The following is a 26312-nucleotide window of genomic DNA, read 5'->3' as shown; positions in this document are numbered from 1 at the left end:
ATAGAGTAGAGTATTGGTCCCATGGTTAAGTCACCCTTCCAGCCACAAAAAGGAAAAATAAGCAAAACAGCCTTTGACACCACAGCAGGCTAGCAATTTCCCATAGCAGCAAATAGATTACTCTGCTGTGGGCATTTGTTGCACCTTAGACCACTCATCTTTTACCCTGGATCCCTCCAGTTTAGCACCTGCAGCCACTGTGCGCAGAGGGTTAGCCATGTCCCCTGCAGCTGTTTGGGTTCCCTCAGTGGGCAAATAAAAGGAACTCTTGGCAGTCCTGTGAGAGGGAACAGATGAGGTTTCCCTGTTGTCAGAATGCTATGCCCATCCCTGAGGAAGCTGCTGCTGCCATTAGTAACATTTTTGGCCCCATTTTTCTGTCAAAAAGAAACAAAACCAAACATGTTTCTACTCCTCCACAACTTTCTTTGGATAGGATTAGTTAACTAAGTTTAATCCAACCCATTGATCCTTCTTATAAAGAAGTTTTTGGTAAAAGAGAGATTTCTTTTTCCTGAAGATATTCAAGATTCTGAATTTGAACAGGAAGATTCAAGGATGGATGCAGGATTTTTTTAATCAGATTTCTGATTCATACTCTGAGGAGAGTTCAGTTTTTGATTCTCCTTGTGGGTGTTTTTCTTTGTCTAAGACTGTTGCTAGAATGTTCCATTGTTTCAGTGGGAGAACACTGAAGTTTCTCGGTCTCAGAAAATACTGATTTATTACAGAAGGATTTTCCAGAACCCTATACCCATTTTTCCTGTCTTGTCTGCTTTAGAGGGTGTGTGCCTTACTGCCTGCAATTTGTCTGATAGCCAGCTGCCCCTAAAAAGGCAGTTAGGATGTATAAGGGTCCTCAGTCTTTTACATTTTTATATACTATTCCCAAACCTGACCCAGCAGCTATAGCTTTAGTTGATCCATTTGCTGCTAAGCAGTTGGTTAATTCCAATTCTATTCTTTCTGATAAGGACGGGAAAATTGATAGTATGGAGAAAAAAAAAATTGTATACTTCTGCAACTTTCGTTTTCAGAATTTTGAATTGCCAGACTTGTATGTTAGTTTGGTCTGACAAATGGTGAAAGTATGTGGAAAGTTTTAGCTGCAGGTGTTCTTCATGTTTCACTGTTGCAGTCGTTACATTTGGGTTATCTGCTTGCAGGTAGCCCTCAGTCAGCCTGATTATCAAAGTCTTGGTCCTGCGTTGATTGCTGTCTCATCTTCCATGACGTCAGGTAGTCAGGGGTATAAAGCATGCAGCTGACGCCATTACATCAGTCTTTCTTGCCATGCGGTGCCCAAAGCAGAAACAGTTTGCAAGTGCCAGTCGGCCGACTCCTGAAATTTTCGTTTTCGAGTTTCAGATCCGAAGTCTTCAACAAAGCTAAGTACCCCATTGGGGATCCTTTTTCTTGCTCTTGACCGATGTCAGTAAAAGTTAACAATTGTATTTCTTGTTGAAAGCAAATACCTCATAAAGATTTTCATTCATACTGCATACCTTGCTAGGCCCAGACCACGACTTCCCTCGCTGTCGGTTTTGTGCCTTATTCAAACCTCGAACTATTCATCGTCTGTTCATTTTCGCATCTAAATATTTTGGTACTTGGTTCAATTATCCATAAATTACTTCAGTAAGCCAACCGACTACCAACATTCTGAAAAAGTGCAAAGATAAAGACAGAGACAGACCGCATAGGTCCAAAGCTGCCAACGATGCTTCTGCTAATCTAGTAATCAGTTTGCCGGTACTCAGTGAGGCGCTTTCGCAGCCCCTGATACCCACTGCTGCAGATTCGCAGGCCTCTACTGAGACCCATTCGGAGTCCGGTATGCCGCAAGATGCTTCTTCGACTGTGGAACCTGCGGATGTCTGTACCTTGGACGGGTCTGGAGCTGCTTTGCAGGCACCGGCTTCTGAGGGTGTATTCAGGCCTACTGACTTGCATATTAAACCAACGCCATCTTCTTCTTCATGGACTAAAACTCGATCCACGCCTAGAAAACCGCCCAGACCGCATGGTCAGGCCCCTATCCTTGAAAAACAAATGATAAGAATGGCTGAAGACCTTATTACTCTAATCAGGGGAAGCCACCCTTCTCCCTCTTAGAGACATAGAACTGATTTTCCTTCTGATCAGGATTCTGATATTTCTGTTTTCTCTGATGACCAGGAGTTGCCCTTCTCTTCCTATGAGGATTCTGATGCAGAGGACTCCATTCCATCTGCTTCCCCTCCAGAGGATTTCTCTTTTGGTGAAACCTTGCATACTATTGGGGAGCATTTTCACTGGGAAAGCCAGGATTATTCAGACTCCAAAAAGAGGCTTAGGGAATTCTTAACTCTGCCTCAACACAGGCCTTTAGCTATCCTTCCTGTACTGGACATTGCAGATGATACCTTCTTGGAATCTAGCCTGGCCCCTGACACTTTATGTCCGGCTCCCAGAAAACCTGACTGGTATTACAGAGTACCTGACTCTCACAAGTTCCTCTTTAAGAATCCTACTGCGGATCCTGAGACCATTTCACAGGGACCCAAAGGCATTAAGGCTGCTACTGCCAAAAACCCAACCCCCCTCTGATAGAGATTCCAGGGCCCTGGACAGATGGGCTAAAAAGGTATACATGTCTGCTACTTTGGCCATTAGGGCCTTAAACTGCCAGTTTCATACGTTAAAGTATCAGCAACATATTATTGGATTGCTTAAACCAAAAATTATGTTGATTCCTGACTGTGCTGAAAATAAAGAATTACAGGATTTAATGCATTCTGCTGAACAAGTTGGAAAACATACTTTGCAATGTGGTTTTGATTCATTAGAGGTATCTTGCCAGGGCTGCTGTCACTGGGTCTGTACTTAGAAGGCATGCCTGGCTTAAGGAGCAAACTTTGCCAGATCATGTTAAAGCTAAATTACTGGATACGACCTTAAACCAAGAATGATTGTTTGGCAACAAAGCAGAAGAAGTACTCAAAAATATGGAGGAAAAAGCTAAATCTATGCAAACTGTTAATTTCCTGCAAGTACAGCCTCACAGATTTTAGTAGGCACTGGCCTTCTAACAATTGGTCCTTTCCTGCCTCTTCCAGGCCTTCTCAGTCCAAACCCAGGACCAGCAGACCATCCAGGCTTCAGTCTCTAGGTACTCACAGGCCTAAACAGTGGGGGGCTCCCATTTCCAAAGCTGGGAGTTGTAAGACACCCCCCCCATGGTAAACTGTCACAATGACTTAACTTTAAATCTTCCAAGCCATGCTCAACTGACTGTTCCTTTTGGGGGAAAGATTGCTCTGCATGCAAAAAACTCGGAACTCCTTACCCAAGATAAATGGGTTTTAAATATTGTTTCCCAAGGATACAGATTCCACTTCCACTCCTTACCAACCCCAAACAGTTGGCCAGACCTACCCCCAAATCAATGGGCAAAGGCTCAAAAGCAGGTTCTTTCTCTAAGTATCAGCTGTTCAACCTGTCCCAGAAGAGGAATGAGGGCAAGGTTTTTACTCAAGACTTTTCCTGGTACCCAGAAAAGACAATTACTGGCATCCTATCCTGGACCTGTCTATCCTAAACACCTTTTTGGTAATCCCAAAATTCAAAATGCTAACTCTTCATCAGCTGCTTCCCATGCTAGGCAAAAATGCCTGGTTGGCAACACTGGATTTAAAGGAAGCCTATCTGCACATCCCAATAAGGGAATCTTGCAGAAAATACCTACGCTTCAGAGCAGGTTACATGCACTATCAGTTCTCTGCACTGCCCTTTGGCTTATCTACTGCGCCCAGGGTATTCACAAAATTCCTAGCTCCAGTCATTGCATACTGCAGGCAAAGAAATATTCAAATATGCCCATACCTGGACGATTGTCTGATTCAGGCAGAAAGCCAGGACATACTAGTAAATCATCTGGCATTTGTAAAGAAATTGTTAACTTCTCTGGGCTACACCGTAAACGAAAAGAAATCACATCTAGCACCCTGCCAACAAATTGTATTCCTGGGAGCAAGCTCGACTACATCTTCCCAGATGGCCTACCTCACGCCAGAGAAACAAGTTTATTTGACAGCCTACTTCAAACTGCTGGCCACAAAGACATGGCTATTTGCAAAGAAAATACTGCAAGCCCTGGGGTTCATGGCCTCTTGCATTCTACTAATTCCATATGCAAGACTGCATATGAGGAAACTACAATGGTATCTAAAAAGCCTATGGAGTCAACATTCTCAGGGCCTGGAATCAATGATTCCTATCATCCCTTGTCTACAGACAGAGTTTCTTTGGTGGGCAGAGGCCTGCCACCACAACAAAGGACTGCCATTCACTCTACCCCCTGCCGCACAAACCCTAACAACAGACTCATCAGACTATGCATGCGGGGCTCACTTGGCAGGGCAGTGCATTCAGGACAAATGGAACCGGAGTCAAATGCCCCTGCATATCAATCAAAAAGAAATGTTAGCTGTACAGAAAGCTCTGACAGCCTTCAAGGACCACATTCTTCCAGGACAATTATCGGTAAAGATGGACAACACCACTGTTATGTGGTACATAAACAAGCAGGGGGGAACCCACTCGTACCCTCTCTGCAGACTAGCCATGGCTCTGTTGAACACACCCTTGAGCCACCGAGTGCATCTACAAGCTCAATTCTTGCCAGGCAAGCTAAATACTGTCAGACGACCTAAGCAGAAATCTCATGGACCCACACGAGTGGAAACTGGAACCAAAGGTATTCAACATTTTGAGAAACAAATGGGGGGAGCCCAAAGATAGACCTGTTTGCCTCCCCTCAGATCTACCAGTTGGACAAATTCTGCACAAGGACTCCCTATAGACAAGCTTGGAAAGTGGATGCCCTGTCTTTCACCTGGAAAAATGCCTTTCCCCCTCTGCTTCTCCTTTCCAAGGTGCTACTAAAGATCAAACTGGACAAACCAAGGACAATTCTCATTGCACCAGACTGGCCACGCCAACACTGGTACCCCCTCTTGCGCAGTTTGTCACAGCTGGAACCATGGCACCTGCCTCATACTTTTTCCCTGCTCTCCCAGCAGGAGGGCCAGATTCTGCACCCCCAGCTCCAAACCCTGAACCTTGCAGCCTGTCTGATTACCTGAGTTCTCCGTTACCATCCCTCAGTAAGCAAGTGATGGATGTCATTCTGGAGGCAAGGAGGCCTAGTACTAGAAAATCCTATGCTGAAAAATGGAAAAGATTCTGTTCCTGGAGCCAAACTCAGGGGATGGGCACAGCAGTGCCCAATTCACTGCACATTCTTCAATATTTAACTGAGATGCTTCACAAGGGCCTTTCCATTTTTTCCATTAAAAGTCATGCCTCGGCTATTTCAGCACATTATAATTTAGAGCTTCCCCTCTTCTCTCATCCACTGTTGAAGCAATTCCTCAGAGGGGCCAAAAACTTAAGGCCACCCAGGAGAGCCCCTGCTTCAGTCTGGGACCTTAACTTTGTATTGGAAAAGCTCATGCTACCTCCCTTTGAGCCAGCTGCAAATGCAGAGTTGAAATTCCTTTCTTGGCAAACAGCCTTCCTTCTAGCCATCACTTCTGCAAGAAAGGTGTCTGAATTACAGGCTCTCATGGCAGTGGAGTCTTTCATCATCTTTCATGCGGACAGGGTGTCCCTCAGGACCAATCCTACCTTGATGCCCAAGGTGGTATCCAGTGTAGCCCTTAATCAGTCCATTCATTTGCCAACCTTCTTTTCTAATCCACAGAACAAACAGGAATGAATACTGAACTCCTTGGACGCGCACAGACAACTTAGATTTTACTTGGACAGGACTAAGCCTCTCAGGAAATCTGAACCACTGTTGGTAGCATTTGCTGCAGGGGCAGAGGGGAAGGCCATTTCAAAGCAAACCATTTCTAAGTGGATAGGCCATTGCATTCATTTCTGCTATAAGCACCATGGAAAACCTACCCCACAAGGGGATAAGACCACATTCCACCAGGGCTACATCTACCTCTACAGCCTTTCAAAGAGATGTCCCTACCAGGGACATCCTCGAAGCTGCTACCTGGAGTTCTGTACATACCTTCACCAAACATTACCAACTGCCAATTTTTTTCTAAATCCAGAGCCGGTTTTGCCACTGCAGTCCTGCAGGGCCTAATAGCTGGTCCTAATGCTCTCTAATTGTCTCCTCCCTTCCTTAGCTTTGGGAATCTATCCAAATATAATGACTGCAACAGTGAAACACGAAGAACATAGTACAGTTGTGTACACTTACAATAAATGTAGATGTTCGAGTGTATTCACTGTTGCATTCTAGGTTACCCTCCCTCCAGCCCCCTGATTTCTATTGACTATACCTCTCTTCTTGTTTATTACACTTAAAGCTTTCTGGTGTATTAGCTTTTTGTTGGAGATGTAACCTTGTATATAATTGCTTCCCATTGGGGGGGGGGCACTTGACATCTAGGGCAAGAAAAACTGATGTAATGGCATCGGCTGCATGCTTTATACCCCTGACTACCTGATGTCATGGAAGATGAGAGAGCAACTGACGCAAGACCCAAGACTTTGATAATTAGGCTGACTGAGAGCTACCTGCAAGCAGATAACCCAGATGTAATGACTGCAACAGTGAATACACTCGAACATCTACCTTTATGGTAAGTGTACACAACTGTACTTTTCTTCTTGTGAGGGAAAATCTGCTTTAAATAACTAAGTTTCTTCTGATGTGAAGGTCACTACTCATTCTTCAGTGTGTGTATAACTCTGTTGATACTTCTTTCAGGGCTATGGCTGCTGGTACTACTTTAAGGAGGTTTGCACAGCTACATTCTCATATTCTCTCAAATGATGAGATTTAGTGTTTGGCCTGTCTGTTGCAGTGCTGATCAAAAAGTGTGATGAAGGAGGCAAGCTGATCCAAGGGATTTCTAAGATTTTTTAGACCTTCTATTCCTAATTTTCTATCTTCCTGTCCGATTTTGGAAAACAATAGAATAAACAGTCTCAACAAAATACAGGTAAACCGATGTTTAAGAAAATTGGCAAGGGGGATTCCAAAAAGAAGTCTTGAAATTGCCAAAACCACGGACAATCCAACAGGTCTGAATAATTGAGACCTTTTGACCCCCCCACCCTGGCCCCTTCTTTAAAGTCTGCATTTCCATTTTTCCCTTTGGCAACAGATTGTTAAAGACAAATGAGTTCTGAAAATCATTCATCACAAATGACAGTGGGAGAAAATTCCTTCTTTCCAGGGGTTCATTCCTCATCCCACAGATCAGATGCATTTGTTTACACTGGTTCTTTTTTTCTCAAATATTTTTATTAAAGTTTTAAAAAGTATGACAATTCATATCAGAAAAAAAGATGAATTTTGTAAAACAAATTAATTGTATAAATAGAAAAACTTTCTAACAATAAATTAAGCAAAACTATTTACATAGGTGTGTATTTAAACAGTTATTGATCATTCAGATTATAGTTTTTTGTCATATTGCAGTCAGTTTTCCCATGTATCTCAATAACGTTTAACCAGGAGTTATGATACAAAGTGATTGTATCAGTGTTCATCTTGATCGTAGATATTCCCAGTTGAGAAACATCGAGTGCAATATTCCTGAACTCTCTAAACAAATAAGTCTCACTATTCCAGTTTGTAGTAATTGCTTTATGTGCAGTAGCTAATGAAGTCCATAAAAGTGAATATTTTGATCTGGGAGCACATTTAGGTATCTGGGAGCACATTTAGGTATTGGAACATTAAACAGAATCAAAGATTTAGTTAACAGGAATTTATTATCAAAAACAGTTTGAAAAAAAAAATTACATTTACCCAAAATGGTTTAAGTAGTTTAAATTTGTAAAACATATGCTGCTAATCTGCTTTTAATTTTAATGTACATATCCAACACCCAATATCTTGTTTAAACATTAATTTCATTTTGTGAAGAGTAATAAAGATTCTATGCATACATTTCCAAAAAACAACTTCCATTGTAACAAAAAGGTGTTTGCCTTGAAGAAATTAACATTAATCTTTTTTAATGAGTTTCACTGGGAAGTTGATTATTAATTGATCTCCAATAATCGCAAAAGTTTTCTTTATAATATGATTTTGTATTTTTTATTACTTCATGTATTTTAAATAAGTAGCCTTTTCCTATTACTGTTCAGTTTCCTATGGTAATCATAAATTCTATAAATTTAGGGGACATTATCTTTAATAGATATGTGCATTAATTCTAGTTTACTAGTTGTAAATTGTCTTAATGCTTGTATTTCTAGCCACATTTCATTATGATGTAGGGTACAGTAGAAATGACCATTCTCCATATCCTAGATTTTTATTTAAATCATTTTTAAATAATTTAAAGTATTAGTTATGTATTTAGAACATGTAGATTTATTTTTATTGTCTAAAATATATTCTCTTGCCAACCAATGAAAGTTATTGGAAAATATTCTACTGCATTGAGTAATGAATGTTGTGATTTTAACCAAATGAATTCCTGTATTTGTTTGTACCTTGCAGTATAAATAGAATTTAGCCATAGCATTGTTGTTTTCATAATGGATGATACAGCATATATTTCTATATCTGGGAGGCCATTTCCACCTGTTATCCAATTTAAATGATGATTTAACATTGTTGTAGGTTTATTGGGACACCACAAAAAGTTTAACGTTATTGTATTGAATTTGTGCATACATCCTTTAGAAAAAGGTAAGGAAATAGCTTAAATATGATATAGTATTTTTGGAAAAATAATCAATCTGATGTTGTTAATCTTCTTCTCATTCATCACTGATGGGTTCTGTTTCGAGCCCTTGGAACCTAGTCGGCCTAATACCAACCTTGCGTACACCAAAAGCACTCGCGCTAAGCTGCTACACACAATGCCGTTCTCCCAGTTACCCTAGATCTCATTTGCCGATCAGCTATATAGCAGTGTTTCACCGAGTTTTCCAGCTAAGTGTCATATTTTATAAATTGTGTTTTTTTTTTTAACTTTTTTCCTAATCTAACTTGTTTTTACCCTCTTTTATCTGTCTAGCTCTACTCGTTGGGTATTTCTTACACCATCGTTGGTACGCCCTCTCCTGCCCTTGTGGTATCATTTGATACCATCATTGGTATCTTCTTTCTCTCTTTTCTTCACTCCTTTTAGTCACAGTAGTGTGTGGTTTTTGTGTTTATGGAAATGTCTGATAAAAAAGGGACTTTGGCATTTAAACATTGCACTTTCTGCAGTGGCAAACTCCCTAACAGTGACTCGCACAGCGATTGTGTGTATTGTCTGGGGGTTTCTCACCTCTTTGTGAAACTTCCTTGCCAGATTTGACTAAGTTTTAGTCAGCGGACACTGAAAGAAAGAAAAAACTCATTTTGAAAGGTCTTTTAGTCTCTCCTTTCTCAGAGGCCCTTTCTGTGTCGGAGGTTTCAACCCTTCCAGTGAAGGACAAAAATGTACCCATTCAGATCCCTCTTCACCAGCTGGTGATAAGGGCAAGTCTCTTAAACACAAGGCCCACAAATCTTCATCAGAGCCTAGAATTGCTTCATCGGCTCCGACTACGACCATTGCTTCTGTTCCGAGCTCTGCTGCAGTTGCCACTTTATCCAATGTCATAGATGTTGCAGAAACTTCGATGTCGGTGCCACCTTTGGCACCAGCCCTGTCTACAGTGTCAACTACGGCTCCGAGCTTACTTTCTACAATAGTTTCAGCACCGACTTCACCTTTTACTGCACCAAAGGTGGTTCCGACAATTCCTTTGGAACTGATTACCTCGACCACGAGAGCCTCCTCGGCACTGAGTCCCTTCTCGACGTCACTGATTCCTCTATTACCTATCTCCAAGTTAGAGACTATGGTGCTGATAACTCAAACACCACAGACCCGGTACTCCCCTTCATTGGACCCATTCTTAGGCCAGACGTACAGCCCCTTTCTGGACCGGCCTGACTCCCCTTCAGGAGTGTCCACGAGGTCCACCAGCAGTCTTTCTGAATTCGATGTGGTGTGCCTGCTGGATCAGCTGTTGATAGAGGGTTAACGAACGTTCCTAAGACTTATCCCACTTCGGGGTTTGGGTCTATTGCTCCCAGGACTTCCACTTATATTCCTCCTTCGGATCTGTTGGTTCCGAAGCCCATTACTCCGACGTCCTTGGTGGAAACCCATTCCTCAGTGCTGACAGTGACCTTCACTGAGGCTTTCGAGGCCACCCTTTTGGGTTTTGGTTACATCTGAGCCATCCTTTCCTCAGTCTCATGGTCGGGGGAGCGGAATCTTCGGTTCTGAGCACATTTCCAAGTTTATCAGTTCCGTCCTTGGATCCAGGCATAACGCCTGCCCCGATCTTGCTTGGGGCTCCATTCCCGGGAGCAGGTCTGGTAGAGCGGGGTGTGACCCTGGTTCCGAGGTTGTCCTACTCTGTTCCAGTCTCCCATTTCTCTTCGGGCGGGCCTGCTTTCCGGGTGATGGAGAGGGTGCTTGCTTCTGGAAGTGCTCCTCCTACGTCGGAACTTCTCCCTGATCTCTCTCAGCTACAGCTACCACGGGCCACCTCCCCAGGACACCGAGAGAAGAAGCCTCAGGAAAACCCCAGTGCAAGGTACTCTTCCTTCCGAGTCTTCCTCTGACATCAACACTGAAGAACCTCCTCGGAAGAAGGCGTGTAAGAGGAAACACATGGACTCTCCTGAAGAGTCTCTCACAGAGGATAAGGACTGTAATGATGGGGAGGAGTCCCCACAGTCACCCCCTGACGATGTCTCCTTTGGAGACATCCTGGAAATATTGAAACAGGGGTGGCTGGAAGCCCTCTAACCCTTCCTTGGAGTCCATCTTCCTGCAGGCTTTTCGCTCTCGGCCTTCTACTTCTTGGGGGACCCCACCTACCCACGAGTTAGTCCAGCTCGTCGTGCAGCATGTGTGGAAGAATCCTGATTCTATTGAGGCCATTCCCCAGAGACCAGATAAGATTCTTTCCCCACCAGAAGAGCACCCCCCCCCCGGTCTAGAGGCTTGCCAGTTGACGCTATGGTGGTGGCCGGGGTCACTAAAAAGGGTCTAGTGGAAGAAAGTCCTACAGTTCACCCGCTCAACAGAGAGTCCTGGACTGTGGACAGACTGGGGAAGTGAGTTTTTGCTTCGGCGATCTTTGCAGTCAGGTCACTGAACTACTTGGCACATTTCACGAGACTCCAGAGAGATCTGATTTCCAAACTTTCTGGAGCCCTTGTGGGTCAAGTTTCTGATGAGGTATGAGACAAGGTTGCCTATCAACTTGCTACCCTTGAGTCTATCTCCAACTCCTCCATGAGGTTGCTCTCCCACACAACCAAAGGTGTGGCTAGAGCTGCAGGTGCAAGCATAGTCCTGCGGCGTCATGCCTGGATGCGCATCTGTGACCTTGCAGACTCCAAGTCCTCCTTTTTGAACACCCCTATTGAACCATCTTCTTTGTTTAGTTCTAAAGTAAAGGACACACTAGCCAGGTGCGAGCAGTATGGAAAGACCTTGTCTGCCATTGGCCTACGTTTTTCGAAGCTACAGCGTTCTTTTTCCAGGAACCAGAGGAGTGGAAAAATATGGCACAAAAAAATCAAAAGATCCTTTCTGTAAAGAATGTGGTGAGGATTACCCTAGAGGCAGAGGGGGTTCCAATGGTGGAAGATGCCCCTTTAGGGGTAGTGGGGGTCCCCGAATTCAAGACTCCAGGGATTCTTTCTCTGGGCGGTCTTATCAACGCTCCTGAAGTGTTGCCCAATTGCTTTCCTCTGGAAGCAGTCGGGGCTCATTTTTCTCTGCACCAAACTGCCTGGCACTCTATTACAAAAGCTTGGTGGGTACAGAGAATAATCTCCAGAGGCTATTAGATCCCTCTAACATCCTGTCCAAAACCTACAAAGGACCTTCCCGATGTTCCACCCAGTCAAAGGGAAGAAGCCGCTTCAGAGATAAGAAAGCTCTGTCAAAAGAGTCATCCAACCAGTCCCCCCAGACCAATGTGGATCCAGTTTTTACTCAGAATTCTTTTTGGTGCCAAAAAAGACCAGGGACTGGAGACCCATTCTGGATCTCAGCCATCTAAACAAGTCAGTGGTTCAAACCAAATTCCACATGTCACTATTCAATCCATTCTCCCGTTTTTACCAGAGGATGTTTGGATGTGCTCGATAGACCTCCGGGATGCGTATTACCACATCAAAATGGATAAATGCTCCAGGAGTCTCCTTCGCTTCCAGCTAGGAGCCAGTCATTACCAGTTCTGAGCCCTGCCATTCAGTCTAGCGACGGCCCCCAGAGTGTTCACGAAATGCCTAGCAGTGGTGACAGCTCATCTGAGACTTCAAGGATTCCAGCTGTTTCCATATTTAGATGATTGGCTCCTTTCCTCCCTTACCAAGCGTCTCCTGACCATGGCCCTCCATTACACACTCACTAGTGGAGTCCCTAGGCATCACAGTTCATTGGGAGAAATCCAATTTACAACCTACCCAACAGCTAAAATTTATAGGGGCAGTTTTCAATACTCGAGCATGCCTTGTATCTCTACCAGCTCACAGGCTTCAGAGGTTAAGATTGCAAGTACGAGTGATAATCTATCAAAGAAAGGTGTCAGCAAGAGAAGTGCTCTGGGGTCCTTGGCTGCGGCCATTTCGATTCTCTGGCAAGATTACACATGAGACTGTTATAATGGCTCCTATTGTTCCAATGGTTGGCAAATCTTCACCCCCTAAACTCACAGATCCTCATTACCAACTCTTGCAAGCAAGATCTCCTCTGGTGGATGAGGCCAAATGAAAAACTTTGGTGTCGCCCCTTTCATACTCCTCAACCCAATGCCACAGTGAACATAGACACTTCCTTGATAGGGTGGGTGGAGGGCATTTTCAGAGAAAGACAGTCCAAGGCACGTGATCCAGCTTGGAGACCAACCTGCATATCATTTTTCTGGAGTTGAGAGCAGTGCTGTTGGCGTTGCAGGCATTACATCAGCCTCTTCCATCAGGAACGATTGCGATTCAGTCAGACAATACATCAGTAGTCTGGTACATAAACAAGCAAGAAGGAACCAAATCCTACACCCTGTGTCGAGAGGCCATGAGAATTTGGCACTGGGCGATAGCTTCGAACCGCTTTCTTATAGCAACGCATATCCCGTGGAGCTCCAACGTGATTGCGGACAGGCTGAACAGATGCATCCTCCTTCCACACGAGTGATCTCTCAATCCAAACATGATGGCAGAAATTTTCAGCCGATGGGGCCAGCCTTGCTGCGATCACTTCTCTTCCCCTCCGAAAAACAAATGCAGCAGCTTCTTTGCCCTCTTTCCCCAGAGGGGGAGTCCCCGAGAGATGTTCTGACTCATGATTGGCCCACGGGTCTCCTCTATGCTTATCCTCCAATTCCTTAGATACCCCTATTTTTGAAGAAAGCAATTCAGTTGAGATGCAAGGTCATCCTCATTGCCCCATTCTGGCCTCAAGTGTGGTTCCCCTTCCTCCGGCCTCACCTATTATAACCTCCATGGATTCTGGGCACTCGTCCAGACTTAATTTCTTACCCCCAAGGGCTGACTCTCCCAAATCTGTCAACTCTCAAGCTGACAGCTTGGTTTCTCCACTTCCATTAGTCACCAGGCAGGATACCCTCTCCTCACCTGTTTGCGATATTATTCTGGCCTCCCATAAGCCATCCACCAGAAAACTTTACAGAGATAAGTGGAAAAGGTTTGCTCTTTGGTCTAAAGAACAGATGCTTGAACCCTTCTCAGCTCCGGTCTCTGTTATACTTCAATATCTTTCTGAGTTTTTTGAGAATGGCGCATCAGCTTCTACCATTCGAGTCCACTTAGCAGCTATTTCCAATTTTCATAACGGTTTAGAGGACATTTCACTTATCTCCACCTGCCTATGCAAGACCTTTCTCAAAGGAGTATTTCATAGCAGACCTCCAGTCAGGCGTCCTTTAGAGGCATGGAATCTCTCCCTGGTACTCCAATCTCTCTCTTTGTCCCCTTTTGAGCCTGCTGCAAAATGTAACCTCAAATTTCTATCATGGAAATCTGTATTTTTGGTAGCTGTCACATCAGCTAGACGGATATCAGAATTACAAGCCTTATGCATCAAGAGCCCGTGTTTAATTTTTCATAAAGACATAGTATCTCTACGTACTAATCCATCTTTTCTCCCCAAAGTGATTTCTGATTTCTCTGTAAACCAGTTCATTGAACTCCCAGTGTTTTTCCCAAATTATTCCAATAAAGGAGAATACTGTCTACATTCATTGGATGTGCATAGGCAACTATGTTTTTACTTGGATAGGACTAAATCTATCCGCAAGTTAGATCAGCTTTTCATTTCCTTCTCTGGACCAAAAATGGGATATGCTGTATCAAAAGTCACTTTATCAAAATGGCTCAGAGATTGTATTGCCTTTACATATTCACATGCAAATGAGCCTAAACCTGTCAATATCAAAGCACGTTCAACAAGAGCTATAGCAACTTCTGTTGCTTTTCACTCCAGAGCCTCTATGGACGACGTTTGCTCAGCAGCCGTTTGGGCTAAACCTCACACTTTCATCAAACATTGCAAGTTGGATATGGTCTCCAGGGGAAGAGCGGCCTTTGGCTCAATGGTACTCAGAAGTGTTCTTCCATAAGGGCCACCCAAATTTTCAGGTAGCTTGGTATTCTGTCCCATCAGTGATGAATGGGAGGAAGGTTAATATCAGATACAGAAGTTATGCCTTACCATAATGTTCCATCTGTGTTGTTGATCTTCCGTTCATCACATCCCACCCTCCATCCCCCACCAAGGGCTCCTGGTGGATTTTATGGGTCCTTGTGGTATTTTCAGGGTTTTTGCGCAGAAATGGCCTCTTCTTTTACTTCTATATATTTCATGCAAACTCAATCTGAGGTAACTGGGAGATGGACACTGTGGGTAGCAGCTTAGCTCTAGAGTTTTTGGTGTACGTGAGCTTGCTTATTAGGCTGACTCGGTTCCGAGGGCTTGGAACTGAACCTATCAGTGACGAATGGAGGACGATGAACAACACAGATGGAACGTTATGGTAAGACATAACTTCTTTTGTTAATTAAGAAAAGTCTCATCTTCCATTGTATAAAAAATTTGCCCAATCTATCCATAAAATATTCTATTTAAAATGTCAGTATAATTAAGTTTTACTGTTTCATTAATATCATTTGTTAATATTATCCCTAGATAGTCAATGTTGTTATCCAGAACTATATATTTGGAAACTTTTTGTCTATATTATGCTTATTCCAATTGATATGTAATATCTTAGTTTTATTATCATTAAATATAAGTCCAGATATTTTTTTGAAGAGTTCCATTGTCTCAAATAAAACTTGTAATGATCTTCCAAAATTATTCAAAGTTAATAAAATATCATCTGCAAACAGTTGAATTTTAGACTTCAAATAATTGCTAAATCTTATAGATTTAATACTGTTTGGTCTGATACAGTTCATAAATGGTTCTATGACTTATGCAAATAATAATGGTGACAATTGGACATGCTTGTTTAGTACCTTTAGTGATTGTAATTGTCCTAGAAGTGTACGATTCAATCTTTATATAAGGTGAAGAATTTTCATATAGTCTAATTTACTGTACAAAATCATTTGCAAAACCATATTCTTCCAAGGCTAGCATCAGATAATCCCAGTGAACTGAATCTAAGGCACTATTAATGTCTAGACTTACTAGGGTCAAGCCTCCTTTTGTAATATTGATATAGTCAATTATTGTAAGTTCTCTTTTAATGTTATGTGTGTTTTTATTCAATATGAAACCGGGTTGTTCATCAGTCAGCAAAGGTAGAAACTGTTTAATTTTGTTAGTATGTACTGCCGTAAAAATCCTAACATCTGATAGAGATATCCATCTATAAGACCAGCTTTCTTTTCCATCTTTATTTGGTATTAAAATTGGAGATATGTAATGTACATTTCCAAGATGGGGGTATATTTTTATCTTCTTTCTCTTAATATTGCCAAAGCTTGCTTAGGTAATAATTTATATATTTCAGGAATAATGCCATCAGTTCCAGGAGCTTTGTTTAATTTTAATGTATTATTTTGAGATTTAAGTTCTGGCACTAAAATTGGCTTATTTATTAATGTTGATGATCTACTTATTTTTAATATTTTTCTTAAAAAGATTTTAATGTGGTTCTATTATTGGCTTATTTAAATTAATTGAATTAGTGTGTTTTGAATACCTCTAAAATGCATTTTAATTTTTAAACATTTTTCTCTAGTTCCAGGAATATAAACTTATTTTATTTGGTTCGACTTGGTAATCTTCTCTGTTCTGTTTGCTAGTCTGCGTTGATAAGATTCATAGAATAAGAATTTATTTTAATTTTCTCTAAATTAATCATAGTTTTATGATGTAATGTATCTGAATGTTTATTTGTCTCAAGTTCTTATTTTTGAACATCTAATTTAAGTTTATCAGCTTAGTTTGCAGGTCTAATAATTCTTTATTCCATTGTTTTTTCTTATTAATATAACAATATAAAATGTTGCTATATAGATATGATTTTAAAGAATCCCACACATATTTCTCAGATACATCTTCAGTTAAGTCTACATTTATAAATTATTGAATTTTTGTTATAAAATATAATTGGATTATGATCAGATAAAGGACATGTGACAGCTTTAATTTTGTCTAATTTTCCTATTATATCATTTGAAACATGCACTCCATCCTTGACCGAGTTCCATGACATTGTGAAATGTGTAAAAAAAAATAATGAATTTGGTTCTGAAAATTCATTTATATCTTTAATGTTAAACATATGAAATTTGTTAATGCCTTAGATGATGCTGGCATCCTACGCTTATTTATTGTATCAGTATCACAATAATTCAATATACAGTTTGTCACCAGCTAAAATTATTCTTCCTTTAGACTGTAGTATAATCTCTTCAAGTTATTACTTAACCATTTTTAACTCCTAATCCATGAATCCAATAAAGGTTAATTAGAGTGTATATATTTTGTTATTTAATTCCAGTGATGCTAGACAAAACATCCCAGATCTATCATTTTATGTATTTATTATTTTAGGCATTAATGCAGAGTTTTTCCATAAAATTGCAACTCCTCTTTTTCTTTTCTTTATAGTGTGAGCTAACAAACAGTGAAAAAGTCTATTTATGTCTTCTTGTAATAAATGTGTCTCTTGTAAGACTGCAACTTGGGTGTTAAACATATTTAAATATTTACTTAAACTCCCCTTTTACAACTGTTATTCAGACCATTAACATTGATAAAAATGCACTTCATGCACATCATATGTAGAAGTGTAATTAGCCATATGTTCATAATATAGGAAAATATGAATGAAAGAAGTAGCATATGTTTAACAAACTGCAGTTAATATCTGTAGACACCATATTATAAGTAATTGAATATTAAATGTTTGAATACAAATAAAACCACACAATCCCTGCGGTTTAAGACCCCATGTTTGAATAGCATCTCTTTTCAAATGTTTCTTGTAAAGACTCCTTTAAAGACAAACTCCCTCTCTGAATATTTGAGAATTGATTTCATACAGAAAGTTACTCATTAAACATATTAGTGAGTTATATTTATCTCATTTTTATGTTTCAAAATTATGTAATTGAAAATAATTTAGCACAATATTGATCTGTTTACTCTAATTATTTTGTAATACTTAAAAGAATAACATATAAGGAATCCCCAATTCAAATTAAGTAGATCTCTACAAGTAAAAATATTATTACCAAAGACATGAAACTTAGTTTACTAGACTCTTCAGATTTATAAATCTACTGAGTTGTCCCATTCTCAATGTCCAACTTTGGTATAATTCACTCTTTCAACATTATAATTGATAATGATACAGTTTTAACATGCATTCAACAAAAATATATGCAACTTAGTTTAAACAGTTATTTGAAGAAATTCTAAATAACTTTCCATGTATATACTTTATCAATGTCTGCATTATTTAAGTTTTTAAAAGATGATGTCCATTTCTGTTGAAAATGTATAGAAATATATAGAAGTCTGTTTATCCATTGAATATATTTTAACTAAGAAAACAAGACTAAATTGTAAAATATTACTAAACCAATTAAACAATGACATCTGAATTGGTTTGAAACTCACTTATATTTGAGGTAATATGAGAGCATGTATAAAATAATGTAAATTCAAAAAAATGGACAAATTTAGCATTTTTACTAAATAAAAGATGCATATAGTATAGATCTTGTTAGTCCAAAACCGTACATTTAACAACTGTAAACATCAATCCTATGTATTATAAATAAACCAATAAGGTATTAAGCAGACATTTTAAATAAGTCTAAAAACTAATATCTCAAAACCATGTAATGTGTTTTGTACTAAAATCAATCAGTTTGAAAACATCTTGTTTATAAATTATTAAACAGAATATATATTAACTAAGCTATCAACATTTTCACTTAAGATGGAAAAAAGTAGTGTATCTTTTTTTCTTTATTATATAATGACCTAAACTATTTATTTAAATTAGGAATATGTTTCAAGTATGTGGAACTTTAAGGTAAAGCTTCATTCAGACATGAATTATAATCCAGTGTCAACATCTAGTTGAGAGACGTTTAACCATTAATAGAAGCCATGAGATCTGATGTGTTACTAAAGTCACATCTCCTTAATGAATTAAACATTATAAGAATTCATTAAGACATAAAGATGTCATCTGAGTAAAGTAATAGTATGTTGTATCCTACTTGTAAAGAGCCTCTATATAAATATCCCCAGGACATTGGTTATGTCTTTTAGGTCTGCCCTGGTAAAACGGGATACTGTTCTGAAGTTATTGTACCTATCAGTCAATGTAGTAATAAATCTGACACACTGTTTTTCCCAATACAGTTGCAACTAATTCAGTAAATCACAAGAGTAATGTTTAATATGAGACCTGCTGGAGAAATAGGTATTTTCTAACAGTTGATAATAGTTTATGCAGGTGGCTGGGTCTTGCAAAAAAAAAAAAAAAAAAAAAAAAAAGCCTTAGAAATATAGTTTAATAACTACTCCTGTGCTTTTTGCTGAGTCTGTGTTTGTTCATATTCACTCAGTATTACTGCCACCAGTTCAAGTCTAAAGGTATAAGCAGCAATAAATAATTGACCTTATGAAAGAAAGACAACCTACTAAAATTCTGTATGAACTACTAATAGTACAGTCAATTTATTTTAAAGACAATAACCGGTTGTATAAATCAATCATTATATATTTCTTTAAAGTTTCTCTGACTGTATCTTTATTGGTTGAGTGACTCATTTGATGTGATTTCATTAGTCACCAGGTTTCCAGACCACAACAGAAAATTGCCTTTAGTACATCAAAAGATGTTTGGGCTTATCAGATGGACAAGATCATACATTATACTATAAATTTTAGACGTATAATAGGACCCTAAATAGTTAACAAATGTATTTTAAATATAATACCTGTTATTTGCTCAACACCATGCATATTTCAGTAACTGTGTATCCCATGGCATTCCAAAATGTGTGATAACAAATAATCTGATGCTTTGCAACTGTAATGGTATATATGTATCGATATATAACTGTCGTTAGAGCATACTTGCCAGACAGATAGATACTGGCTAATGAATAAGTAACTTATTTGAGTAAGGCTGCTTCAGGGTCATGTTATATGTTTTAGAAATATGCTAACTTTAAATATTGCATTGATATTTTATTAAAAGAAATTATTGCCATGCATATACCTAAGAGAAAAGGTTAAAGAAAATTTAAATGACTGTTGCTTCTTGGGGTAATTATTATGAAGTTTAAAACCAAATGATTGGGTCAATATTGGCAAAATAAGGATATACTGTGATACGCCAGACAGGAAAAGAGGGATCCAGAGCAAACACTACTGAATGCTGACTGTTTAGGAAATATTTTTATGTATGTCTGATATGTAAAATCCTAATTTTTAATTCAGGATGCAGCCTGAGATTTTTTTCTGGCAGACTAAAGTCTGGGAAAGAATCCCAAAGATAAGTATATTAACATTCTGTTAGGCAGACATAGTGAATTCTGCAGATTGTAAACTACACTGTTGCATACCTCACAACCCTGTAGAACAAGAATCTGGACAAAGCCACAAGTAAATGTAGGGCAAAAATCCAAAAGAAAAAAGGACAGTCCCTAAATATTCCTTCAGACTCAGAAAGCTGATAGAATAACAGATTTTGTGCTAGCATGAATTTTCCAAAAGGCGTAAAGTCCGAAACTCAATGTCCGCTATCATTTTGCAACTTCAAACTTTAATGTTTTACCACCAGTTCACCACAGTTTTATGAAAAACGGACCGAAGATACTCGACAAAAATCCGAAAATCTGTACTGTTGAGAAGCTTGCACTGTCATGAAAAAGCATGATGTAAGGCTGACTTATTCATTGGCTAGACTAATGCTTACTAGTTTGAAACCCAAGAACAAAAATTTCAGGTTCCTGTGCCATGCCCCAAGTTTACGTGTTTTACCTTTACCTCTGAAGATCTCACAACAAATATCAAGAAAGGCTACAATTTAATCAATATGCAGTAAGTACAAGATTGATCCACTCCCACCCATGTCAGAAAAAAAAACATTTACCATCTGTCAGACATCATAAAATCATCCAAAATACTCCCAGGCATGTTACCCACCTACCTCCGAACTTCAGAGGAAGACAAAGTCCCGAAACACCAAACACATTGCATCTTGAAAATACCTGTCAAGATTGGCACAACATATCTGAAATTCTTAGACACCATACATAAGCATGTACATGTCCTCCAGTCAACCATCGGACACCATACGGATGTCTGCAATGTCAATGCCAAAACATCAGAAACTAAAATGTCACAAATGTATGCCTTTTAAATAACAGTATATCAGGACTACTTCTGTGATAACCTTTAACCCGCAAACATGATGTCATTATTCTGGCATCCTGTAGTTCGCACTACCAGAAGTTGCACCGAAAACAAAGGAAAAGAACATAAGAAATAAAAAGAACCACACCAAGCTCGCGGTGCAGGCGGAAAGATACAGCGACAATCCAGGCAACAATTCTGCTCAGAAATGGCACCAAGTGTAGTTTAAGCTAGTCTTTGAACAAGTGTCTGCCCACAGAAAAAAATATATCTAATCGAAAGTCTTGCACACAAGAAGTGTTATTTAAACCAATACCTTTACAAACACTAACAAATTAAATAAAATAAAATAATAATAAAAAAAAATGAAACATAAACCCACTTCAGCAGTAACTCCACCCAGGTAGCTAGTATGTAGTACTGGTACTCAACAGTTGAAGATCTATACATCATAACTTCACACTACACCACTAATGCTATATCTAAGAATAACCCAGCCCACAAGATATGATACTTAACAAAAAAAACAAAGACATGTATAACTATAGAATGTTACCTTAGAGGGATGAATAAAATAAATAATTATTTAAGTTTACGTACAAGTAATAGATTTGTTTAAGTGACAGATAAATATTAAGTATTACTTATGTTATTAATTATGAAATAGAAAGATAAATTACTTTACCTTGTTTTATGTTTGTGTTTATATTTTCCTTTCCCATCCATCATCCTGCTTATATCAGTTAATGCCTTTTGTAGTGGGATAGAAACATAATACAAAATGTATACATATCTAAACCTAGTAAATCAAAAAGAAAAATAAATGTAATGTGTTACTTGTCCTTTAATGTTTTCTTCTTTTCATTAGCAATTTTCCATCCATTCTTTTCTGCTTATCTTTTCAGTGAACTGATGCTCCTTTCCATTTCTTCTGTTTGTTCCAAAATGTTATGTGATTTTAAAAATTATGTAGCTGTTTCAAATGCTTCAAAAGTTTTAGTACCATCTTTAAGAAAATGTTTAAGTCTAGCTGGAAATAATAAATGTGCTTTTAGTCTCTGTTTCAGTTCTTTTTATCAAAGGGAGGAACTCTTTTTTTTTTTTTTTTTTTTTTTTTTTTTTTTCTTTCTTTTCTTTTCTTTAAAAGCACAGAGGAAGAGTAGTCATAATCGAACCTTATTGTACTTTTAGTTTAATCGGAGAATTTGACTAAGCAGTTTTCAGCACTAGTTCCTTATCTTGGCAGGAAAATATCTCTCAATTATGGATCTCAGATTTGTACTTAAATGTTTGGTTGAAGAATGAACCACTATAGATCTGTTGTGGGCTCTTTCTATACCATAAAATAAAGGCTCAGGTAAATTCAAAGTCTTAGGAAACAAAAGTATGAGGAAATTAACCATGTTGTCTCCTGTTTTTTTTTTTTTTTTTTTTTTTTTCGGGTAGTGCTTAAATGTGCAAGTTATTCCTCCTAGACCTGTTTTCAAGGTCATCTGTTTTAGTTAACAAAGAAGTGTTTTGTTTTAATAAAAATTCAACATTATGTTCTTCTTCAGAAACCCTTCCTTATATATCATTTAGTGCCTCTGCCATACTAGTGATCTGGGTCTTCTGTTGCATTATTATTTCATGTAGCTGCTCCACTTGTTTTGTGTATTTTCTTTGAAATTAGTCTAGTTTATTGTCCAGTTTTTTTCGAAAGATCTTGTATACTAGTAAGAAAAGATTATAGTTCCTTCTTTAGTGACAAGCCCCATGAGTTAGCTTTGAAGCAACTCATTTTGAAGGTAATGTGAAATCCTTTCTTCTTGAATGTTGACAGGGTTTAATAAAATTGAAGATATAAATTCCATATATAATCTTACTAAATATTTAAAAGAAGGTAGTCTTCAAATCTGAAAAGTCTGTGACGTCAAAAACTTAATTCCTGTCAGAAATATAACTTAATAGCAGAGCTGAGAAATTAAGCTGTTAGTCTGTCACCATCTTGGCCACCCCCATCACCCCACCCAAGTTTACACCAGTTCTTGATCACATGCTGTCCCAAGGAGGAGAAGGGTTTTTATTCAGTAATGTTCCTAGTGCCAAAGAAAAAAATATCTTGAGACCAGTTCTGGATCTTTATTTCCTAAACCTGTTTGTGTTGGTGCCCAAATTCAAAATTATGTCATTTCACAACCTGTTACCCCTTGTTTTTCTTTCAAGATTCCTGGCAACATTAGAAGTATAAGATGCTTATCATATCTCTATTCATCCAGGCGCAAGATGTTTCTTAAGGTTTTGTGTGTCTGGCACACATCAGTTCTCTGCTTTACTCTTGGACTATCCACTGCACCAAGAGTGTTCACAAAGTGCCTTGCTCAGGTTATATTTCATTACAGGCTATAAAATGTCCATATTTTTCCATATTTAGATAACTTGCTTATCTTTTCAGAGTCTTTTTTTCCCAAGTGTGTCAGGAATCTCCCTCTGTCTTGGGTGAAAGATCTCTTACATAAGCCAGGATTCCAAAAGAACATTCAAAAGTTTTTCTTGACTCCTTTACAGATGATTGATTTCTTGCAATGTCAACTAGGCTTTTCTTTCACAGGAAAAAAATAGGATGATTTTCCACTTAGACTTTGGCCACTGTGAGGGAATACCTCAGGAGTTTGGGTCTCATGACATCTATGATTCTTATGATACCCCTGGAAAGACTCCACATGAGAAAGACACGGTGCTGTTTGAAATCTCTTTGGTCCCAGCATCAACTCCCTTTATCTTTTCACACCCCAGTGCTGGGGTTTGTCAGATAAGAAATCTTTCGGTGGAGACTACAGATATCCTTAAACCCCCTGCTCCAAGCAGTCAGTCACCACAGATGCTTCAATCTTGGCTTTGGTAACAGTTTCAGGAGTGGCACAGATGCAGGGGGTGTGGGGCACCAAATACAGACACAAGCACATAAATATCAAGGAGATGCTTGCCCTGATCAAGGCATTCAACTCTCTGAACCATCTTTGGTCCCCCAGGACCCTTTCAAGTGGTTACAGACAATACCACAGTGTTGTGTGCTACATCAAAAAGCAAGGGGGATCCAGGTCATATCCCCTTTGTAGGCTAGCCATGTTAGCTTGGTATATAGCTTCACAACACTGCTCACTCTGTAGGCGTCTCACATTCCATCAGAGCAAAACTGTGTGGCAGATAAGCTGAGCAGGACTAGGTGTAGACCCTCATGAATATAAACTAGATCAGGAGGTGTTCCAACATATGCTCCATCTGTGGGGAGGGGGAGTTCTTTAAGCAGACCTTTTTGCCTCCTGTTTGAACAATCACCTGGCAAGATTCTGTTCCAGGACTTCAGGCAAGAAAGCCTGGAAGTCAGATGCCTTTTCTTTTCCTTGGAGAGGAATGTTTCATAATGCTTTCCCCACTTTCCTGTAATATCCGTGGTACTTCTAAAGATTCGGAAGGACCCCCCCCCAGAGATCTGTGTGGTGACTCCCTTCTAACCCAGGCAGCTGTGATTTTCCCTTCCTTTGGAAAATGGCCACGAGCAATTACCACAAGCTTTCTCATAGAATGGACCTATTTACACAAGATCAAGGGTGTTTGATATACCTAGTCCCAATCATCTTCAGTTGACTGCCTGGATGATAGGGTCTTAATTCCTTTTAGGCATTTATTTAATGAGGGCATGCCACAGGTACTAATGGAGGCAGGAAAGTTTGCTTCCAGAAAATCGTATATTAGTAAATGGAAAATGTTTTCTAGTTAGAACCTGTATATTAGTAAATGGAAAAGGTTTTGTAGTTAGTACTAATAATTTAGGGCTAGTTATTCTGTGGTTTTATAGTATTTGTGTGTAAGATACTGTCCTATGGCCTTTCTTACTTCTCCAACATGACTTATTTATTGGCAATTTCAGCATGTCTACTCAGAGATTATTCTCTTCAATGCATTCTCGTGTCAGAATGGTTTTATAAGAGGTTTTTTGCATAAGAGGTCTCAAAGAAAACCTGTGCCCTGTACTTGGGATCTGAATTTTGTGTTAGAGAAGCTTACACATGCTGTGTTTGAACCAGCTAACCTGGTTTGAGGTTCCTAACATGGAAAACAGTTTTACTGATTGCTCTGACCTCTGCAAGAAGGCTGAGTTGCATGCTTCTTAGGGTGGGTCAGTCCTATCTCATTTTCCACAGATTCAGGATCTCTTGGAGCACTAATCCTCCTTTTATGAGTAAAGTAGTATCTAAGTTTACTTTTAGCTAAACTGTCCATCTTCTCATTTTTCTTTCTTGAACCTAAAAATGAGGGAGAGTGGATGCTACTTGGATATCCACAGGCAACTGAGGCATTATCTTAACAGAACTAATATTTCAGGTGTCCGATCATTTGTTCACTTGTTGTGAAGATAAGAGGCAGCATGTGTCAAAACAGACCATTTCCAAATGGTTGTCTAGGGCTATTACTTTTTGTTATACTCACCACAACAAAATTATTACAGGCAGGGTCAACATCCAGTCTACCAGGGCATTGGCTTCATATGTAGATTTTGAAAAGGGTTAGATAGAAGTATTCTAGAAGCTGCAACTTGGTCCTTTGTCCATACTTTTACAAAGCATTATAAGCTTGATTCCTTTTCTAGGTCTAGATCAGACTTTGCTAGGACAATTCTCCAAGGGCTCCTGGACTACTACTCTTCCACATCCCAAATATAGTAAGCTGGGGTAATCTGCCTATATAGCTAAAGGGTTTACTATCAAATGACTGAAATGCATTTGTTCGACTTACACTTAATCAAATGTATAGTTTCAAAGTTTTGTAACGTTGATTTATTTTTTGTCGAATCTACAATGTTGAAATGCTCTTTGGGTTTTCACACTCAACTCCTGGAAATATCGAATGTTGAAAACCAGGTTTACCATGTTCGACATTTGGGAGGAAAAAACATTTTATATTTCTGCATTTTAGTTCGGCGTTATCACTTGCACAAATGCATTTCAGTCATTCGATGGTAAACCTAGCTAAAGCTGCTACAACTGTGATCAATATGATAAACATAGTACCGTTTTGTAAGTAAACTTATAACAGTAGATGTTTGAATAGTCATTGCTGCAGTAGCCACTCCCTCCAATCCCCCTTGTTTTTTGGTGTGTTGTTTATGCCAGGGTGTTGTCATGTATTTTTTTTGTAATTCCTAGCACTGTCCTTTCAGGGCTGTGCCACACACACACAGTCTCTCTTTTTCTGTTAGTATGAAAGCTCTGAAGGGCTTGGCGACCAGACCTATCTTTTTACTTATTTCAGTCAAGCTGATTGACAGTTTGGGCATGTGGAAGGTTCCCTGAATCTTAGAAGCAGGCCAGCTGTTATATATTT

General features: G+C 39.2%; 1 protein-coding gene across 1 annotated transcript in view; it reads left to right on the top strand.

Moving 5' to 3' along the window:
• The window catches only part of MYCBP2 (MYC binding protein 2), a gene marked incomplete in the record, with an annotated part of 5088083 nt that overhangs the window by 1196039 nt on the left and 3865732 nt on the right, over positions 1-26312 (top strand).

The sequence above is a fragment of the Protopterus annectens genome, chromosome 5.part1 (genome assembly GCF_019279795.1).
Source record: "Protopterus annectens isolate FY-2018-M chromosome 5.part1, PAN1.0, whole genome shotgun sequence".
NCBI classification, from domain to species: Eukaryota; Metazoa; Chordata; order Ceratodontiformes; family Protopteridae; genus Protopterus; species Protopterus annectens.
Note: the sequence above shows the minus strand (reverse complement) of the source record. Positions and strands in the feature narration are given on the sequence as shown.